Below are 15,876 nucleotides of genomic sequence, written 5' to 3'. Positions count from 1 at the left end.
ATTGGAATAAGCAGTGAAATAGCAAAGTTTAAAGTACCAATTTGTTCTCCCAAGTGAAATACCAAGCTGATAATGATAAACTCCAGGGAAATCTTTTAATGGTGACTGCGATATGCAAAGAGGCAGTTTCAATGTAGATAAGAAACTTCAAAAAAGTAACCTAAACCAGTTTACAAGAATACAGGCCCTAAACATTGGGTTTTATCTTAGGGAAAGCAGATTTAAGAGTAACTGAAGATAATTTTTGGAAACTACCCAATACTGCAGGTCAACAAAAATTGTTGAAAATAAGATATCATTATTTTTGTGTCTTATAAATAAATGCAATAAATCTACATATTTTTTATTTGTAAGATATCCTGAGCTGTAGCAAGTCCTCTAATTTGAGAAAAAAGTTGCTGAAGAGAGAGAACGAAGAGGAAAAAGTGACTTGTCTGAGAAATGCTGTGGAGAGGAAACCCAGAAGAGGGTACACTGATTAGAACATTTCTGTCTAAAGACTTAGAACAGCTGAGGATTATAAAATCCAAAGGATATCGGGAGAGGAGCTGGGGGAGGACGGTGGCTCGCGAAGCTCGTCGCAGACAACACGGCGGCGATGTCCGCGAGCCAGGCGAGTGCTGCGGCGGCAACGGCCGGGCCTCGCGCGCTACAGGACGGCCTGGGCTTCGGCCTCCCTCCGGTTCCCTGGAAGCGGGCCGGCGGCCAGCGTGGGAGCAGCAGAAGCAGAGGCGGAGGCTCCAGCGCGTCTCTCTGCCCCTCCGCCTGAGCCCGGGGAGGCCAGGCGGCCGGGCGGCTGGAGGGGGTCCGCTGCCCGAGAATGGGAATTCTCTTCACCAGGATATGGAGACTGTTCAATCACCAGGAGCACAAAGTTATAATTGTTGGGCTGGATAATGCTGGGAAAACTACCATCCTTTACCAATTTTCTATGAATGAAGTTGTACACACATCCCCTACAATAGGAAGTAATGTAGAAGAGATAGTGATTAATAATACACGTTTCCTAATGTGGGATATTGGTGGCCAAGAATCTCTTCGTTCTTCCTGGAACACTTACTATACTAACACAGAGTTTGTAATAGTTGTTGTGGACAGTACAGACAGAGAGAGGATTTCTGTAACTAGAGAAGAACTCTATAAAATGTTAGCCCATGAGGACTTAAGGAAAGCTGGATTGCTGATTTTTTGCTAATAAGCAAGATGTTAAAGAATGCATGACTGTAGCAGAAGTCTCTCAGTTTTTGAAGCTGACTTCTATCAAAGATCACCAGTGGCATATCCAGGCCTGCTGTGCTCTTACTGGAGAGGGATTATGTCAAGGACTTGAATGGATGATATCCCGACTTAAGACTAGATGATCTCTACTGACCTCGTCTTACAGACTTTGTGTAAACAGTGTGTTGGACTTTACCTGAAAGCTGCAAAATATAATGGTTTAGATATATTTATAATAAACTGATTTAAACATTTTCTATAAGAAGAAAAATTCAGACCACTTGTTTGAAAACAAAGATGAAGTCTCACTTTCCAATTTACTTTCTCATTATTCCTTCCAAAGTAAGTTATGAAAGCTGTGATTGACATTTTTCTCATAATGAGTGCTCTCAGGACATTGTGTAGCCTGTGGTAAGTACAAAGGGAGAGGAATGCATTTTGAACTTCTAAGAGCTTTAGTATCAGTATAACCTCCCTTGTTGAATGTTATCATTTTCTTGTTCCATTTAGTCTAACTACAAATCACAGATTCTAGATTTCCAATATTTTAAAATGTAACATTACTTATGAAAAGTATTTTGTGTATGTATTATATATATACCTCAAGTCAAGTTAATGGCTTTGGTTTATGTGCTAAAGAAAAGCAAGTAACACAAAAATTAATAATATTCTTGGTTATAACCATAATGAGATGAGCACTGACATTGGTGGTAAGTGCCATTTTGTATGTTTCCTCTTTGTTCTCTGTATTGTACTAACCAGCCCCCAAATCATGGAGCTACTCTAAAAAAAAAAAAAAAAAAAAAAAAAAAAAAAAAAAAAAAGGAAAAGTCAAAAGCTTGATAACTACTGTGTACCTCTTTTTTTGCCCAATCCCACATATGAAAACATATAATCCAAATAAGTGGAACATGTTATCAAATTCTTGGTTAAGGATTACTAATGGACAGAACTGTACAATGAACAGTCACCAGATTATTCTTTTTGTTGGTCTAAATTGCTAACCAAATTATTCATGAATCAGTCAATCATAAATTGCGATAAAAAAACTATCAAGTTTTTTCTTATTAGTGTTAATTGAGTACTGGTAGGAAACAGGTCTACCCAGAGAAGTAATGCTCTATAAATATTATTAAATAATTCAGCTATAGTTTTTTTAAGTATTAAATTATATTTGAAGCAGTTAAATGAATTTGAGAATTAAGAGTAAGGCATATTCAAGCAACAGCATTAATTAATTTGCAGATTTCTTATTTTAGGAATCAGAATAATTTGAGTTTGTTTTTTTAAGTTTTCTTGTATCTTCCGCATAAATGCGTTATTTGACAATTATAAAATGTGATTGTTTTTGGAATGCTTTTAAGAATTTGGTTTAAAAATCGATTTACATGATGTGGTGTTTATACTAGGAAATAACTTGACCCAAAATACCTTCTGTGTTTGCTTAGGATATTTTCTTTGATATCTAAAAGTTGAGGTTTTTCTGTCTCAACTGTAAGCAAACATCCTAAATGTGTTAAAGCATATTCTTAGATACTCTATTTAAGTATCTTTCATGTCCTGAAAATGTGAAGATTAATCTGAACTGCCAGTTTTTAGATTTAGAATATTCAAGGAAAAAATAACTACTTTTAGAGCGATGTTTTCAATTTCATCAAGGTTTTGGTGAGGAATAATACTATGTACTATAAACATTGAGAAAACTTTGAAAGTTCTTTTCTACCAGATATGAAATATTCAATTTCTAATTCCAACTCAGATGTGAAAGATCAGTATTTAACATTGGTTGTTTTGTGTTTTATAATATGTTCAAAATATAATTACAACATTTAGTATTTGTCAACATACTTTTACAAACGTACATCATCAATAAGCTTTGTTCATATGTTCTTGTATTTTCTTAAATAATTATAATGAGTTACTTGTAAATTAAAAATTCCCTTAAAAACCCCCCCAAAAAATCCAAAGGATATCAATAAGATGAGCATACATTGTTCTCTAGATTCTAGAGAACTGGAAATAAAAAGTATTACAAGAATGTTTTGAGGCTTGTTTCAGATCTACTAAAAGCTATATAAATTATATTATAGGCAGTCATTTTAGGTGTTTTTTTTTTTGAGATTTAAATATAAGTTTATTTTGGTGTAAAATTTGAAATCCATGAATAGTTTTCCATAGTAAGAATTTTCCTGGGGCCAGTGCTGTGGCACAGCAAGTTAAAGCCCTGGCCTGAAGCGCCAGCATCCCACATGGGCACCAGTTCTGGTCCCAGCCACTCCTCCTCCCATTCAGCTCTCGTTTTAATTTTAGGTGTTTTAGTTGAGAAGAATTAAAAATAAACAATGGAGTAGGAATGTTTCTGATCAATGTGTAGGTAACAAATCAACTCAATTATAGGTTAATTACTATGCAATGTATTAATAGAAACAAGAAAATATGCGTATAATGACCAATACGGAGCTTGGGATGTAATGTCAGATGTACAAACTGGTGGCATGGTGCCTGTGTGTGTGTGTGTGTGTGTGCATGGGTGGAGGGTATCAAGGAGGGTATTTGTTAAAGCCCCTGGAGGGTATGGCTGCTGAATTTAATTTCACCAAGTTTTTAGGCATAACGCAAAGGAGCAAGAGGGATGATGGGAGCAGTGTCAAAGGCAAGAGATGAGAATGATCTCCTCTACAGGAAGCAGCTGTGGGCCTACAGCAGCAACACTCAACCCCAGATGTGCAGGGTAAGAGATGAGAATGGAGACAGCAGTAGGTTCTGCTTTTGTCACATTATGAACTCAGGTTACTGCTAGGAAACGCAGGGCTCTCAACACAGAATGATTGAATATGGGACAGGAATATCAGCCTCATTGGCTTCTACCTCTTTTTTCCTGGTCTGACTTAAAACTAGTGACATAAATGTGTATTCATCCAAAGGGGGAAAAAGATGAATAAGAGAAAAATTCAGGAACATGCATATTAGAAAATTAACTCAAATTCATATCGTAAACTTTTCAAAATCTTAACAACACAACTAGGATTAAAGTAAAAATTATACTGGATGTTGAGATGGAATTCCGTTCTCCAGAAGTGTGATAAGGGATTTTAAACTATTGCCAAAGGGCATTATAGAAAGCTAACTCACTGGCATCCCCAGCATTTCAGGAACAAGAGTAGCAAGAATGAGCAGACAGTGGAATGACACAGGTGGCTGTAGCACAGGTCCCCATTTACCTGTCCAGTAGCAGTCATAGCTACAGGATCCACAGAGAGGCATTGATGTCACGCCCTGCCACTCTCTTTCATGTACATGGGTAATTAATACTGGGGTGACTTTGTTCTTACCTGAGATAGATGAAAAATGCCATCTGGAGGCTATGGCCAGTGTCAGAGTGCTGGAGCATCATCTCCAAGGAGTCACTTGAGTCATTTAGGGACATCTGGACAAACAGCACAGAAAGTGACCAGAGGAAGGAAAGACACATTCAGCTCGACTGGATAAAACTTAGAGCTCAAAGTAGAATCTCAAACTCAAACCAGAGGGCTTGCAGTCTTACTTCGTAAAGGAGGAGCCTCCAACAGTCTTTAGTAAATATAGGCATGATCTGGAGAGAATGGCTTAATGTAATGAATAATCTTCTAAGTTATTTTCAACATTTCCTGACCCTTCCCCAATTCCAGCCAAATTTCAAGCAACTGAAAGATTGAACATTCATAGCAATACACCTGCTGCTTCCCTACCAGCTTAAGTTCTGAGAGATTCAGATGCTGGGAGAGGGGAAGGAGAGGGACACATGATGATGAAGGAAAGATCATCCAGGGAGTGGGTATGGAGGCACAGCAGGGTTAAAATGATGTTTGAAATGCCCACATCTCATACAGGAGTGCCTGGGTTTAAGTCCTGCCCTGCTTCTGACCCAGATTCCTTCTGGGGAACATCCTTAGAGGAGCAAGGTCCCTGACGCCCCTGTGAGAGATCTGGGTGGAGTTCCTGGTTCTTGGCTTCAGTCTGGCCCAGTCCTGGCTATTGCACCATTTTGGAAGTGAACCAGCAGGTGGAAGATCCCTGTCTCCATGTAGTTCTACCTTTCAAATAAATAAAAATTTTTTAAAAATTTTAAAGGGGTATACATTTTGGTGCAGAAGTTGGTTAAGCTGCTGCTTGCGCTGCCAGCATCCCATATCCTGGCTGCTCTGCTCCCAAACTGTCTCTTTCCTATTAATACACTTAGGAAGAGAGCAAAAGATGGCCCAAGTGCTTTGGCCCCTGCCACCCACATGGGAGACCAGGATGGATTTCCAGGCTCCTGGCTTTGCCTTGGCCCAGTTATACCTGTGGGCTCATTTAAGGAATGAACCAACAGATGAAATGAAAGATTCTCTCCCTCTCTCTCTCTCTTTCTCTCTCTCTCTTTCTCTCTCTCTCTCATTGTGACTATCAAAACAATAAACAGACTTTTAAAAACATTTTTTAAAGAAAAGATCACCCAAATATGAGTAAACAGAAAAGAAAATTATTTCTGGGCTTACCACAATCTTTTATCAGTGATGAAAGGAAACCAACATAAATTGAAAGAAATAGAAATATGTTATAGCTTCAAAAATACATATCTTAAAAATTTTAGGGAAAATCTCATTACTTCAAAAATTAAAAAATTATGAAAAATAAATAATTATAAGATTCAGTAAAACCTATAAATGTCAAAACTAAGAAAAGAATGATGGTACTGTAGATTACTCAGATGACAGTGGAGAGAGCAAAGATCACAATCCACGTGTAAAAGTCTTGTAGCTGTGGGGTGGGGAATAGACTTGAGAAGACTCCCTCAAGTGTAGTGAAGTGGAATACAAGGAGGAACGTAGGGGCAGGGTTGTGGCACAGAGGCCAGCCCATGTCTTGGGATGCATGTGTCCCGTATCTGAGTGCTGGCTCAAGTCCTGGCTGCTTGACTCAGAGCCAGCTCCCTACGCATAGACTTGGGAGTCAGCAGATCATGACTCCAGCACATGTGTCCCTGCCATTCAGGTGGGAGACCCAGATAGAATTCCTTTTGCCCTGTTTCAGGGTGGCCCAGCCAATGTTAGTAAAACGGCGCCATCTTATCTATGGTGCCAGCTTAGGCTCTGGCCCTGTCGCCATCCTGTACAATAAGCTGTGTGACTTGCTAGAAGTCAGGTGGCCACATGGCCCCACCACAAGCGCCAGCTCCACCCCACTCACTAATGGGATTTGCTGCTCCCTTACCTCTACTAAGCTATGTAAGATCTGTTCTCCTAGTACAGGCTGCTGTTTCTCTTGTGCATGGCGAGGCAGCCTGTAGGGTCTCCCCTACCTGACAGCAAACCTTTCCCCTACTCCAGTGTTTGGTGTGTTCTGCGGTGGCCTCTCCTTTCAGCCCAGGCCAGGTGTTGCAGTCATCCGGGGAGTGAATCAATGGAGGGATTTCTCTCTCCTGCTCACTCTCACTCTGCCTTTTAAATAAGTAAATCTTTTTTTTTTTTTTAAAAAAAAGAAGAAAGCAGTTATAAGAAAAATTACCAGTTTGGGATTGAAAATCACTGTGGGTTAATAATGATCACAACTAATTAAATGATAAAATCCCTAACTAAAATTAAATTTTGAAATATTAAAATGCATCAGATATTATATTCAAAGATATAATGAAAATTGACAGTTTGCTTCTGTGGAATAAAAAAGCTTATGGCATGTGTTATACTATCACTGAAAATTAGCATTTATAGATAAAGTTGTTAATTCCAGGAACTCAATTTGTGTCTCCCACGTGAAGTGCAGGAACCCAAGTTAGGGAAAAAAAGTCTTCATATACTTAGATACCACATATAATTCATATACAAAGTCAGGCCAGTTTCCAATTTTTACTTAGCAACTTAAGTTACCACACAAAACATGAGACTAGTGCTTACAAGATGTAGCTAGGAAAAAATATGATGCAAAATTTCTATTTCCAGGCATGTCAATGTTCGTGTATAAAGCAGAACGGAACTCCATACATAGATTCCAGAATGTCACACATGTATGCATCTAAAATTCTACATGGTGGCGTACTCCAACCAATGGAGCGATGAGAAAGTGGAGGCGAGGAATGGCAGCAGGGACAAATGGTGGTGGTGATGTGCTGGTTTCTCCTTCCTGTCTCACCCTTGTCCAACTACTGACTGGGCAGTAAACCAGCTGGGTTAGAGAAGATTTAGAAGTGGAGGACTGCTGTTGCTTCCATGGAGGCCACCAACATTTCTCCCTTCCCCGTCTGCATTTTCTCCCTAGGGCCGCAGGAGAGATACTCCACATTGAAGGAGACGTGTGGGGGTCACATTTGAGGATGCTGATTGAGGGTGCTGATTGTGCTAAAAGGTTCACATTACCTGTGAGAATACCCCCTCTCTTCTCCACAGAGGAGAGGAAAACAAAGATGTCTAGTTCCTAGGGTCACTCCTTTTTTTCTCTCTCAATTGTCATCTTCTCTGTTTTCCTCTTCTATTGAATGTTCTCTCTTTCCATTGTGAGTTTGTGAGGACTTCTCATCACTGAAAGACTTTTGTGTTAAAAACCTTACACTAGTGAAGATAATTTTTAAAAATTGAGTCTTCATGTGTGACCTTCAAAATCAGTGTCATTGACAAAACTTAGTACATATATATTGTGTCTTGCTTTTAAAAAAAGTAAAACTCAAAGTTATAAATGTAGACTATTTATATCTATGTATAAAAATGATTAGGCACCAAAAATACAGAAAATAATGGAAGAAAATGTAACAGTAGCTTTGCTAGATACCAAGACAATAAATTAGCTTTTATATACTTAGTTCTTGCTTTGCACAGTTCCAATATGCATAAATTTCAATTAGCATATTTTAATTCAATAAAAGAAGTCCCCCAAAACATGGTTCACATTTCAATTACCCTAGCAGATTAACTGTTGAGTGCATGAAAAACAAACTTCACTGCTGCTCTTCCAGCTATAAATTGCTGCATGAATAGCAAATCCACATCCTGAGCAACAGTCACATCATTTGTTTCAAAAGTCTGTGGGAGACTGTTCATTGTACATCTGTGTTTCAGTAAATGTCCAGGCAGCTAAGCATGCAGAAGCTTCTCCCAGGTCTCCCACGTGGGTACAGAGACCCAAGGATCAGAAGTGGAGCAGCCAGGACAAGAATCGGCACCCACATGGGATACTGGCGCTGCAGGTGGAGGCTTAGCCTACTATGCCACAGTGCTAGCCCCTCTAATTAATTATTTTAAGAAACCTCTTGTTTCCTGGAAAACCGATCAATGAAGGGCAGAATGAGAACTACCAGACTTTCAACAGGGGAGCTGTTCATCTGTTTTGGATAAAGTCATAAATATATATAAACAAAATCTTTCAAAACTGCAGTTCAAAAACTGGCAATTCTCCAGGTGAATTCTATCTGCACAACCAAGACAGAGATCTGCTTTTTATTGATTAATTTACTTGAGAGAGAAAGGTGAGAGAAAGAGAAGAGAGAGAGAGAGAGAGAGAGAGAGAAATCTCCCATCTGCTGCTCACTCCCCAAATGCTCACACCACCTGCGGCTGAACCAGGCCGAAGCCAGGAGCTGAACTGCTTCCATGTGTCCCACATTGGTAGCAGGGCCTGTGATGGCGGCGAGTGGAAGGCATGAGCCAGACCCGGAAATCAAATCTAGGACTCAGAAATGGGATGCAGATGCTAACCAGTAGGCTAAATGACTACTACAGCATCTGCTTTTTGGAACCAACTGCCTCAGCATATTGTACTCTTTGGTTCTCTCCTGACTCTCAGGCCTCTCTGAGCACCCCAGCACGCACTCTAGGGAAAGCTGGGTTCTCTCCACCTCAAAACCGGCAAGAGGAAAGTCTTGTCAAATCAAGAGCAGTGCAGACCCAAGTCTGCACTTGTGCACCGGCTCCCCTACATGATTTCCCGCCTCCATTGGAAACAATTCTCTGTGCCTGTATTAAAGGTTTGCCAACCATCCAAGAGAAAAATCAATTACTTAGAACTCCTGCACCATGACGGAGATAAATGTGGTGTCTAAATGCAAGTACCTTAAGAACAAGTCACATCTAAAAGGAACTGAGATCGACTCTCTGCTGGGAACACGAGAAAGGAAATTTTCTGCCCACTGTGAAACCAGCACAGACGTAAGGTTGTAGAGAATTTCACAGTCAGTGGACTTGACTTGATTTGGGAGATAATGCCTTCCTTTACAAAGTTAGTGGGGAAATATTCAGTTACAGAAACCAGCCCCTTGTGTGCCAATATTCATCACATCCCTTTTCTCTCTCTCTCTCTCTCTCTCTCTCTCTCTCTCTCGCATGCACCCGGCGGCACAGTGGGGTGACAACAGTTCACAATGGTGTGTTGTATACTGTATGAAGACCTGGCCGACTTCAACTCAGAACAGAGATGGGGCATGGAGGGACTGCTGGCCTGATCACATAGGCAATCCTGTGTACAAATGTGAAGCATTGCACCATATGCTGTAGAAATGTTCGTGAAAAATACAATTTTAAAAAGATCCCTTTTCTCCATGATCAAGTATGAATGGGACTTCCAAAGAGACACAGGTACAATTGGATTCAGTGCCTCTTATATTCTCTAGGTCCAGACTTATGACAAGCTGATCATTGACGTCCCACAGCAATAGTCCATTCATTGTAAGAAAAGGCACTTGTGACTATTTTTCCCCATGGGTTTCGTGATTGTCATGTGTCTGAGCAAGCATCACCAAGCCTTGGAATCAAATGAAAACCTTTGTACAATTGCCCCCATAAAGTTTTCTGCTTATCCTTGGTAATAAAAGACCCTGTTGTTAAAATAATTTAAACCTGAAAAAAATTATTTAGATTTGCGTAATTCTCATGTTGGATCATACCAGGTCTTACTAAAAGAATTAAAAAAATTATTTCTGGGGGCTGGCGCTGTGGTGCACTAGGTTGATCCACCGCCTGCAGTGCTGGCATCCCATATGGGCGCCAGTTCTAGTCCCAGTTGCTCTTCTTCCAGTCCAGCTCTCTGCTGTGGCCTGGGAAGGCAGTGGAGGATGGCCCATGTGCTTGGGCATCTGCACCCACATGGGAGACTGGGAGGAAGCACCCAGCTCCTGGCTTTGGATCAGCATAGCTCCGGCCGTTGCAGCCATTTGGGGAGTGAACCAACGGAAGGAAGACCTTTCTCTCTGTCTCTCCCTCTCACTGTCTGTAACTCTACCTGTCAAATAAATAAACAAAAATCTTTAAAAAAATTATTTCTGAAGACAGCAATTTTGGTGTAAAAGTAGAGAAATGAATTAACATTTTGGAGCAAATTAAAATTGTAACTAATATAAAAATAAATCTTGCCAAATTTCTGCAGTACAGGAAACACACAAACTTATTAGGGTCTGAGCAAGGAGTGTCTTCATGAAAGTCTGGGATTAAAAGGAAATCATCTGATTCTTATGCATATGGTCATTCTGTTTGCAAATTTAAGCACTTTTGGAGTTTTTATACACAAAAATTCCTTAAAGATCTTTATATTTGTATACAAAATAGTCAACTGCATATAATGAATCATAATTGAACTTTGGAAATGCATTAGAATTTTCTGCTTCATTTCAATAGGGAAGTAGGAAAGCAAGTATCTTCATGGTCTGAAGGCAGATGATTCTTAAACATGGATCAAGATATACTTCTTGAAAGACAGAAATTAGAGACAAGAAAAGCAAGCTAAGTTTCTTTGGAATTTTAGAAATATGTTTGAGTCCCCCATGAGAACTTTTACAGGTTTGGCCTCTGTGGAAAAGAAACTGTGTGTTAAAAAACAAAACAAAACAAAACAAAAAAACACACAAACAAAAACTACCAAGGGAACAAGTGGCTTAAAGTAATATTCAGTACTTAATGCCAAGTGAGGGCATTAAAGAACTAAAATAGCCTGTGTTTTATACTTCAGAATCTGTACAAATTCTAAGCATGGCTCCCAGCTTGCCCAGCTAGTGAGTATTTTCCTACCTACCCCAAGTTTGGAAAGCGAATCAAGCCCTCTGGTGTCTCTCATTAAAATATGTGTAAAACATAGCGTAGGTGCCCCTGAGATGAGACTCAGTTATTGGATCCTTTGATGAGATTGATGGCATCAGTCACATATCCAATTCCCCCTGATTAAGGAAGCTTTATAGGAGCAGAACTGGAGGGAAATGGAACTATCTGAGCTGTGCCTATAAATATGCTGGCAGCGACAAGCCTTTCAGAAGTGTTTATTAAATGAAAAATGGTTTTTTCACCCCGACTGCTGTATTTCATCAGTGGCCCCAGAGCCGTGCATCAGTGCCCTTGTGCACATGCGATTGTCACAGGGCAGCGCCCAGGCCAGCAGAGGTGCCTTAGCCTCCATGATTCTTTATCCCTAAAGCTTTGTGGGAAACTGTGAATCAATAGCATATTTGTAGTCAGTGGGTGGGTCTGACTAGTGATAATCACTTCGATCTTTAACTGTTTAAAAGGGAAAAGAGAATGAAGAAAAGGATTACGAGATCCACAATGCATTCAGCAGTGAGACTGACTAACCTAGAAGGATGATTTGTTGTGACCCAATTTATCGCCTGTCCTCCAATGCCAGGTGCAAGAAGGAGCACTTATTTTAAAATGTTCTTAAATTTATGATGTTCGTTGGTCTTCTTTTCAGAAAGGGAACTGAAGTGTTGTTTTTAGCCTCTGAAAATTCCAAGTCCAGAGGTTTCTAATTAGTGTGACATTTTGAGCTAACTTGGATTATATATATTATATATATTATATATATTAATTATATATATTATATATATATTTACTTAATGTTTGAATGTGAGAGGTGGAGATACAGATAGACATGCAGATATCTCTCACCAGCTGGTTCATTTCCCTAAGTGCCAGCGATAGACAGGGTTGGGACAGACCAAAGCCGAGAAAGGAACTCAGCTTGGGCTCCCATACTGGTGGCAGGAACCCAACTACTTGGATCATCACACTGCCTCCCAGGGTCCTCGTTGCTGGGAAGCTGGAGTCAGGAACCTGAGCATTTGAGTCAGACCCAAGCAGTCTGGCATGGGACGTGGGCGTCTTAATTGCTAGACTAAATTCTCATTCTCTCGAAGTCCATAGAGCTAGGTGAGTTGCATGAAATAGAGCTGGCGCCACAGAGTTCATAACACTTCTGCACTATTTATGATGCACCTTCTCACATTGCAAATGTTATTGCTTTCATGAAAACACTTGTAAATCAGACTCTAAATCCCATCTAAAAGTCAGAATGCATAAAGAATACAATTAATTTCTCATTCACATTCCCATGCCCAAGTCAAACTGATGTTTGATGCTTGAATGTTTGCTCACCTGTTTTTAGAATAGTATGAGATTATCTATATGCATAATTTTCTCAATGCAGAGCCATCAGCTACAACACGTTTGTAGTTCTAATTTGATGAAGACAGCAGGGTGGGTCTAGGTTGGGCTTGCATGACAGTGAAAAACATTTTCTGCAATAATTAATCAGTAGTAAGTCAACGTTTTTAGACTCCTAGGGTGTTTGAGCTGCAGGCTCTTAGTTCTATTTCCTTCCTAGGGCTGCTCTTACAGAGTCTCACAAATTGGGTTCCTTAAAACGTCCAGAAGCTTTTGGCTTCCCCGTTGTGGAGGCTGCAAGTCTGAAGTCCAGTGTCTGTGAGGGGCCCTTCCAGGTCTGTTTCTAGCTTCTGCTGGTTTGAAGCAGCCCTGAAGCTCCCTGAACAGCAGCTGCAATGCTTGATCCCTGCTTCCATCTTCATGCGGGCGTCCCTCATGTGTCTCTGCTTTTGCTCCTCTTCTTATAAGGCAGGGAGTTATTACAGGGTTAAGGATTTGCCCTACTCCAGCAAGACCACGTGTTAATTAATGGCATCTTCCAACAATCTGTTTCCAAATAGAGTTATAATCCAAGGCTTACATTCAATGCCTTTCTGCATATGTTCCGAGAGTAATACCAACATATCTTTTGAGGGAGACACAATCTATCCCTTAACAAAACACCTCTCTGAAATCACTTTCTTCAAGGATAAGAAACTAATCTGCATTGAGAGAAACATCTTTATAAGTTAAGGCTTTGTGTGCATTAGTTGCTTTCTCTGTAATAAGATAAGATTTGAGCTTAAAATACATTAGCTGCACAAGCATTCATTAAGCACTTGAGGTTGTTGTGGAGGAGGGTTGTCATTATTGTGGTAAAATCATGAGACGAGTTCTAGGAGTCTTTTTTCCTATGTTGAACATGCGAGTTGTATAGCAATGCTTTCCATTAAGTTGTATTTCCCTCTGTAGCAAAGTAGGCATTTGAGGAGTTCTGCACAATTTCAGGCCACCAGAAAAATCGTTCATTATTATAAAAGGGCATTTTCAAGCACCTGTTGCTGTGGAATCTCAAAGCTTGTGGAATCGCAAACACCACACAAATTCTAGTACAGCTTGCAAAGTACGTTGGGAAACAGCTCCTTCCCAAGGAGCATTACTGAAGAAATCATAAGTCACTGATGCCATTGATTATGGTGTCAGGTTTTCACATACAGCTCTTGATGCCCGAGAAGAAAGGAAACCAGCTGTGGTACTTTATTTTGATATATTCTACCACATAGTAGAATATAAGGATGACATATAGGCAGAAGACAGTTTCTTCCAAACAAGTCAGGTACAGGCCTTTTAATGCTGCACCTGCTAACTGTCGGCAGTGCCTGACGTTAGCGTTTGAAATTAAAGCTGAAATTTCAATGTGACTTTGAAATAATTTTAGCTCCTAAAAGTTGTATTAACTGTTTCAGGCCGGATTAGGCCATGAACCCCTGGAGAAATCAGGAAAACGACACATGCCCTGCAGGAAATTGTGTGTGTCAGAATCGTAGAGAAGCTTGAGTGACATTTTTGGGATCTTCACGGGTTGCTTGTTCTGTACCTCCACCTTCAGGGGTTTTCCTAGAAGGATGACTCTTAGGTTTTATGTAAAAGAATGAAATGTGAATCATGAAGGAAATTACCATTTTTGAGGCGTTCAGCTTAGAACATCATAACCATTCTCACTGGAAACCATGCTGAGGGATTTGGACTCCTTTGAAAATCAGATTCTTCCATGATAACACTAGGAACCCAGTATAACACCAAGCAACTTAGAACGTATGCTTACTTATGCCAGCCTTTGAAATCAATTATTGAATGGAATACATTGGGCTTTTTTAAACTGGCCTGAAATAATCCACAAAAAATAAATTTAATTAAGATAGTAAACATCATTTCAATACAAATGTTTGTTCTACATTTCTAATTGGTATTTTTCTCAGAAGTTGTATACATGGCACACAGGTTAATTTCACTAAGCATAATGGCCCCCAAAAGACAATATATATTTTTTCTGATTTGTGGTAACTAATATGTAGAGTACAAAAATGTAATATAGCTTAGTGAAATTGACATTATGAGATTTGATTAATATTCATATCCCTTGTCTATACTCCTGAGGAACAGTAGTTTTTCTACATAATAATTATTTAAAAAAAAAAACAGATTCAAAAGAAAAGTATAAAGAAGTAAGTATGTTATTTGGATGCAAATTTGTGAGTTACTATAGTAGTTCTCAGTCACTCACATTCCGTCACATAGAGATGAACCATGAGAAACATTTGTAGGTCACTTTATGCTGACCTTGGACTATGATCTTTAAAGAGCCAGGCTGACTCGTGTCAGTACCTCTGGGAGCTGTGATAACACAATCTAATAGAGTTCATCACTGCTTACTCCACAGCTTGTCACATTAGCCTTTGCCTTACTACATTGAGCACAGATTATGTCCATTTTGCCACAGGCTTATGAGAAAGACCAGGTTATTTTGTCTATATAGGCCAACATTCAAAATGAAAAGTGTATATTTCTATTTAAGGTAAAAAACATGTAGGTAATAAAATGGGCCATGCAATCCATGGCATATTCTACTAAACCTTCATTGTTGAGAGAAATAGAGAGAGAGGGTGGAAAGAGAGAGACAGAGAGAGGAAGAACGGAAAGGAAGGAAGGGAGGATAGAAGGAAGAATGGATGCTGGAAGGAAGGGTGACCAAAGGAAGGTTGGAGGGAGAAAGGAAAGAAAGTCTTACCATAAAAGCACTGGAAATCATTGACAATGCAGTTCAGTATGTATCCGCAGAATTCTGAACAATATTTTTTTCTGGGCAAGCATTGATTATGTGTGCAAACACACGTTGGTTTCTGGAAAATTCATGATATATTTTGCCTCTAGATCTTACTATATTTTTATTACTTCTCCTTGTTTCCTCTGCCTACGACTCTCTCTCATGATCAATCATTTTAAGGTTTGATGCACCTGCACTGGGTTTCCCTGCACCCATCCTGCCCATAAACCCTGAGACAGGCCTTGTCCCTCTTGTTCCCTTTTCCTCATCTCCAGAGCTTGCATCCAGTGTTTGACATGGTACTTCCTGTATGCACGACATAGGCAGGCATGAATAATCAATCTGTGGAGCAGCTCTTTCTTCTTATCCATAACCATGGCGTAGCATGATGCATCCTGAATTTCCATATTTAGTCTTCCGTTTTTATTTCTACATCTACTAAATTATCTTCCTCATTCTTTGATTTCTCTCCTGTTACTTGTAAGT

At 39.7% G+C, this 15,876-nt stretch overlaps 1 pseudogene; it reads left to right on the top strand.

Moving 5' to 3' along the window:
- Window positions 1–555: 555 nt before the first annotated feature.
- Window positions 556–1,534, top strand: LOC100356483 (ADP-ribosylation factor-like protein 5A pseudogene; annotated as a pseudogene).
- Window positions 1,535–15,876: the final 14,342 nt, after the last annotated feature.

The sequence above is a fragment of the Oryctolagus cuniculus genome, chromosome 8, assembly GCF_964237555.1.
Source record: "Oryctolagus cuniculus chromosome 8, mOryCun1.1, whole genome shotgun sequence".
In the NCBI taxonomy this organism is placed as follows: Eukaryota; Metazoa; Chordata; class Mammalia; order Lagomorpha; family Leporidae; genus Oryctolagus; species Oryctolagus cuniculus.
This window is presented reverse-complemented; position numbering and strand designations above follow the sequence as displayed.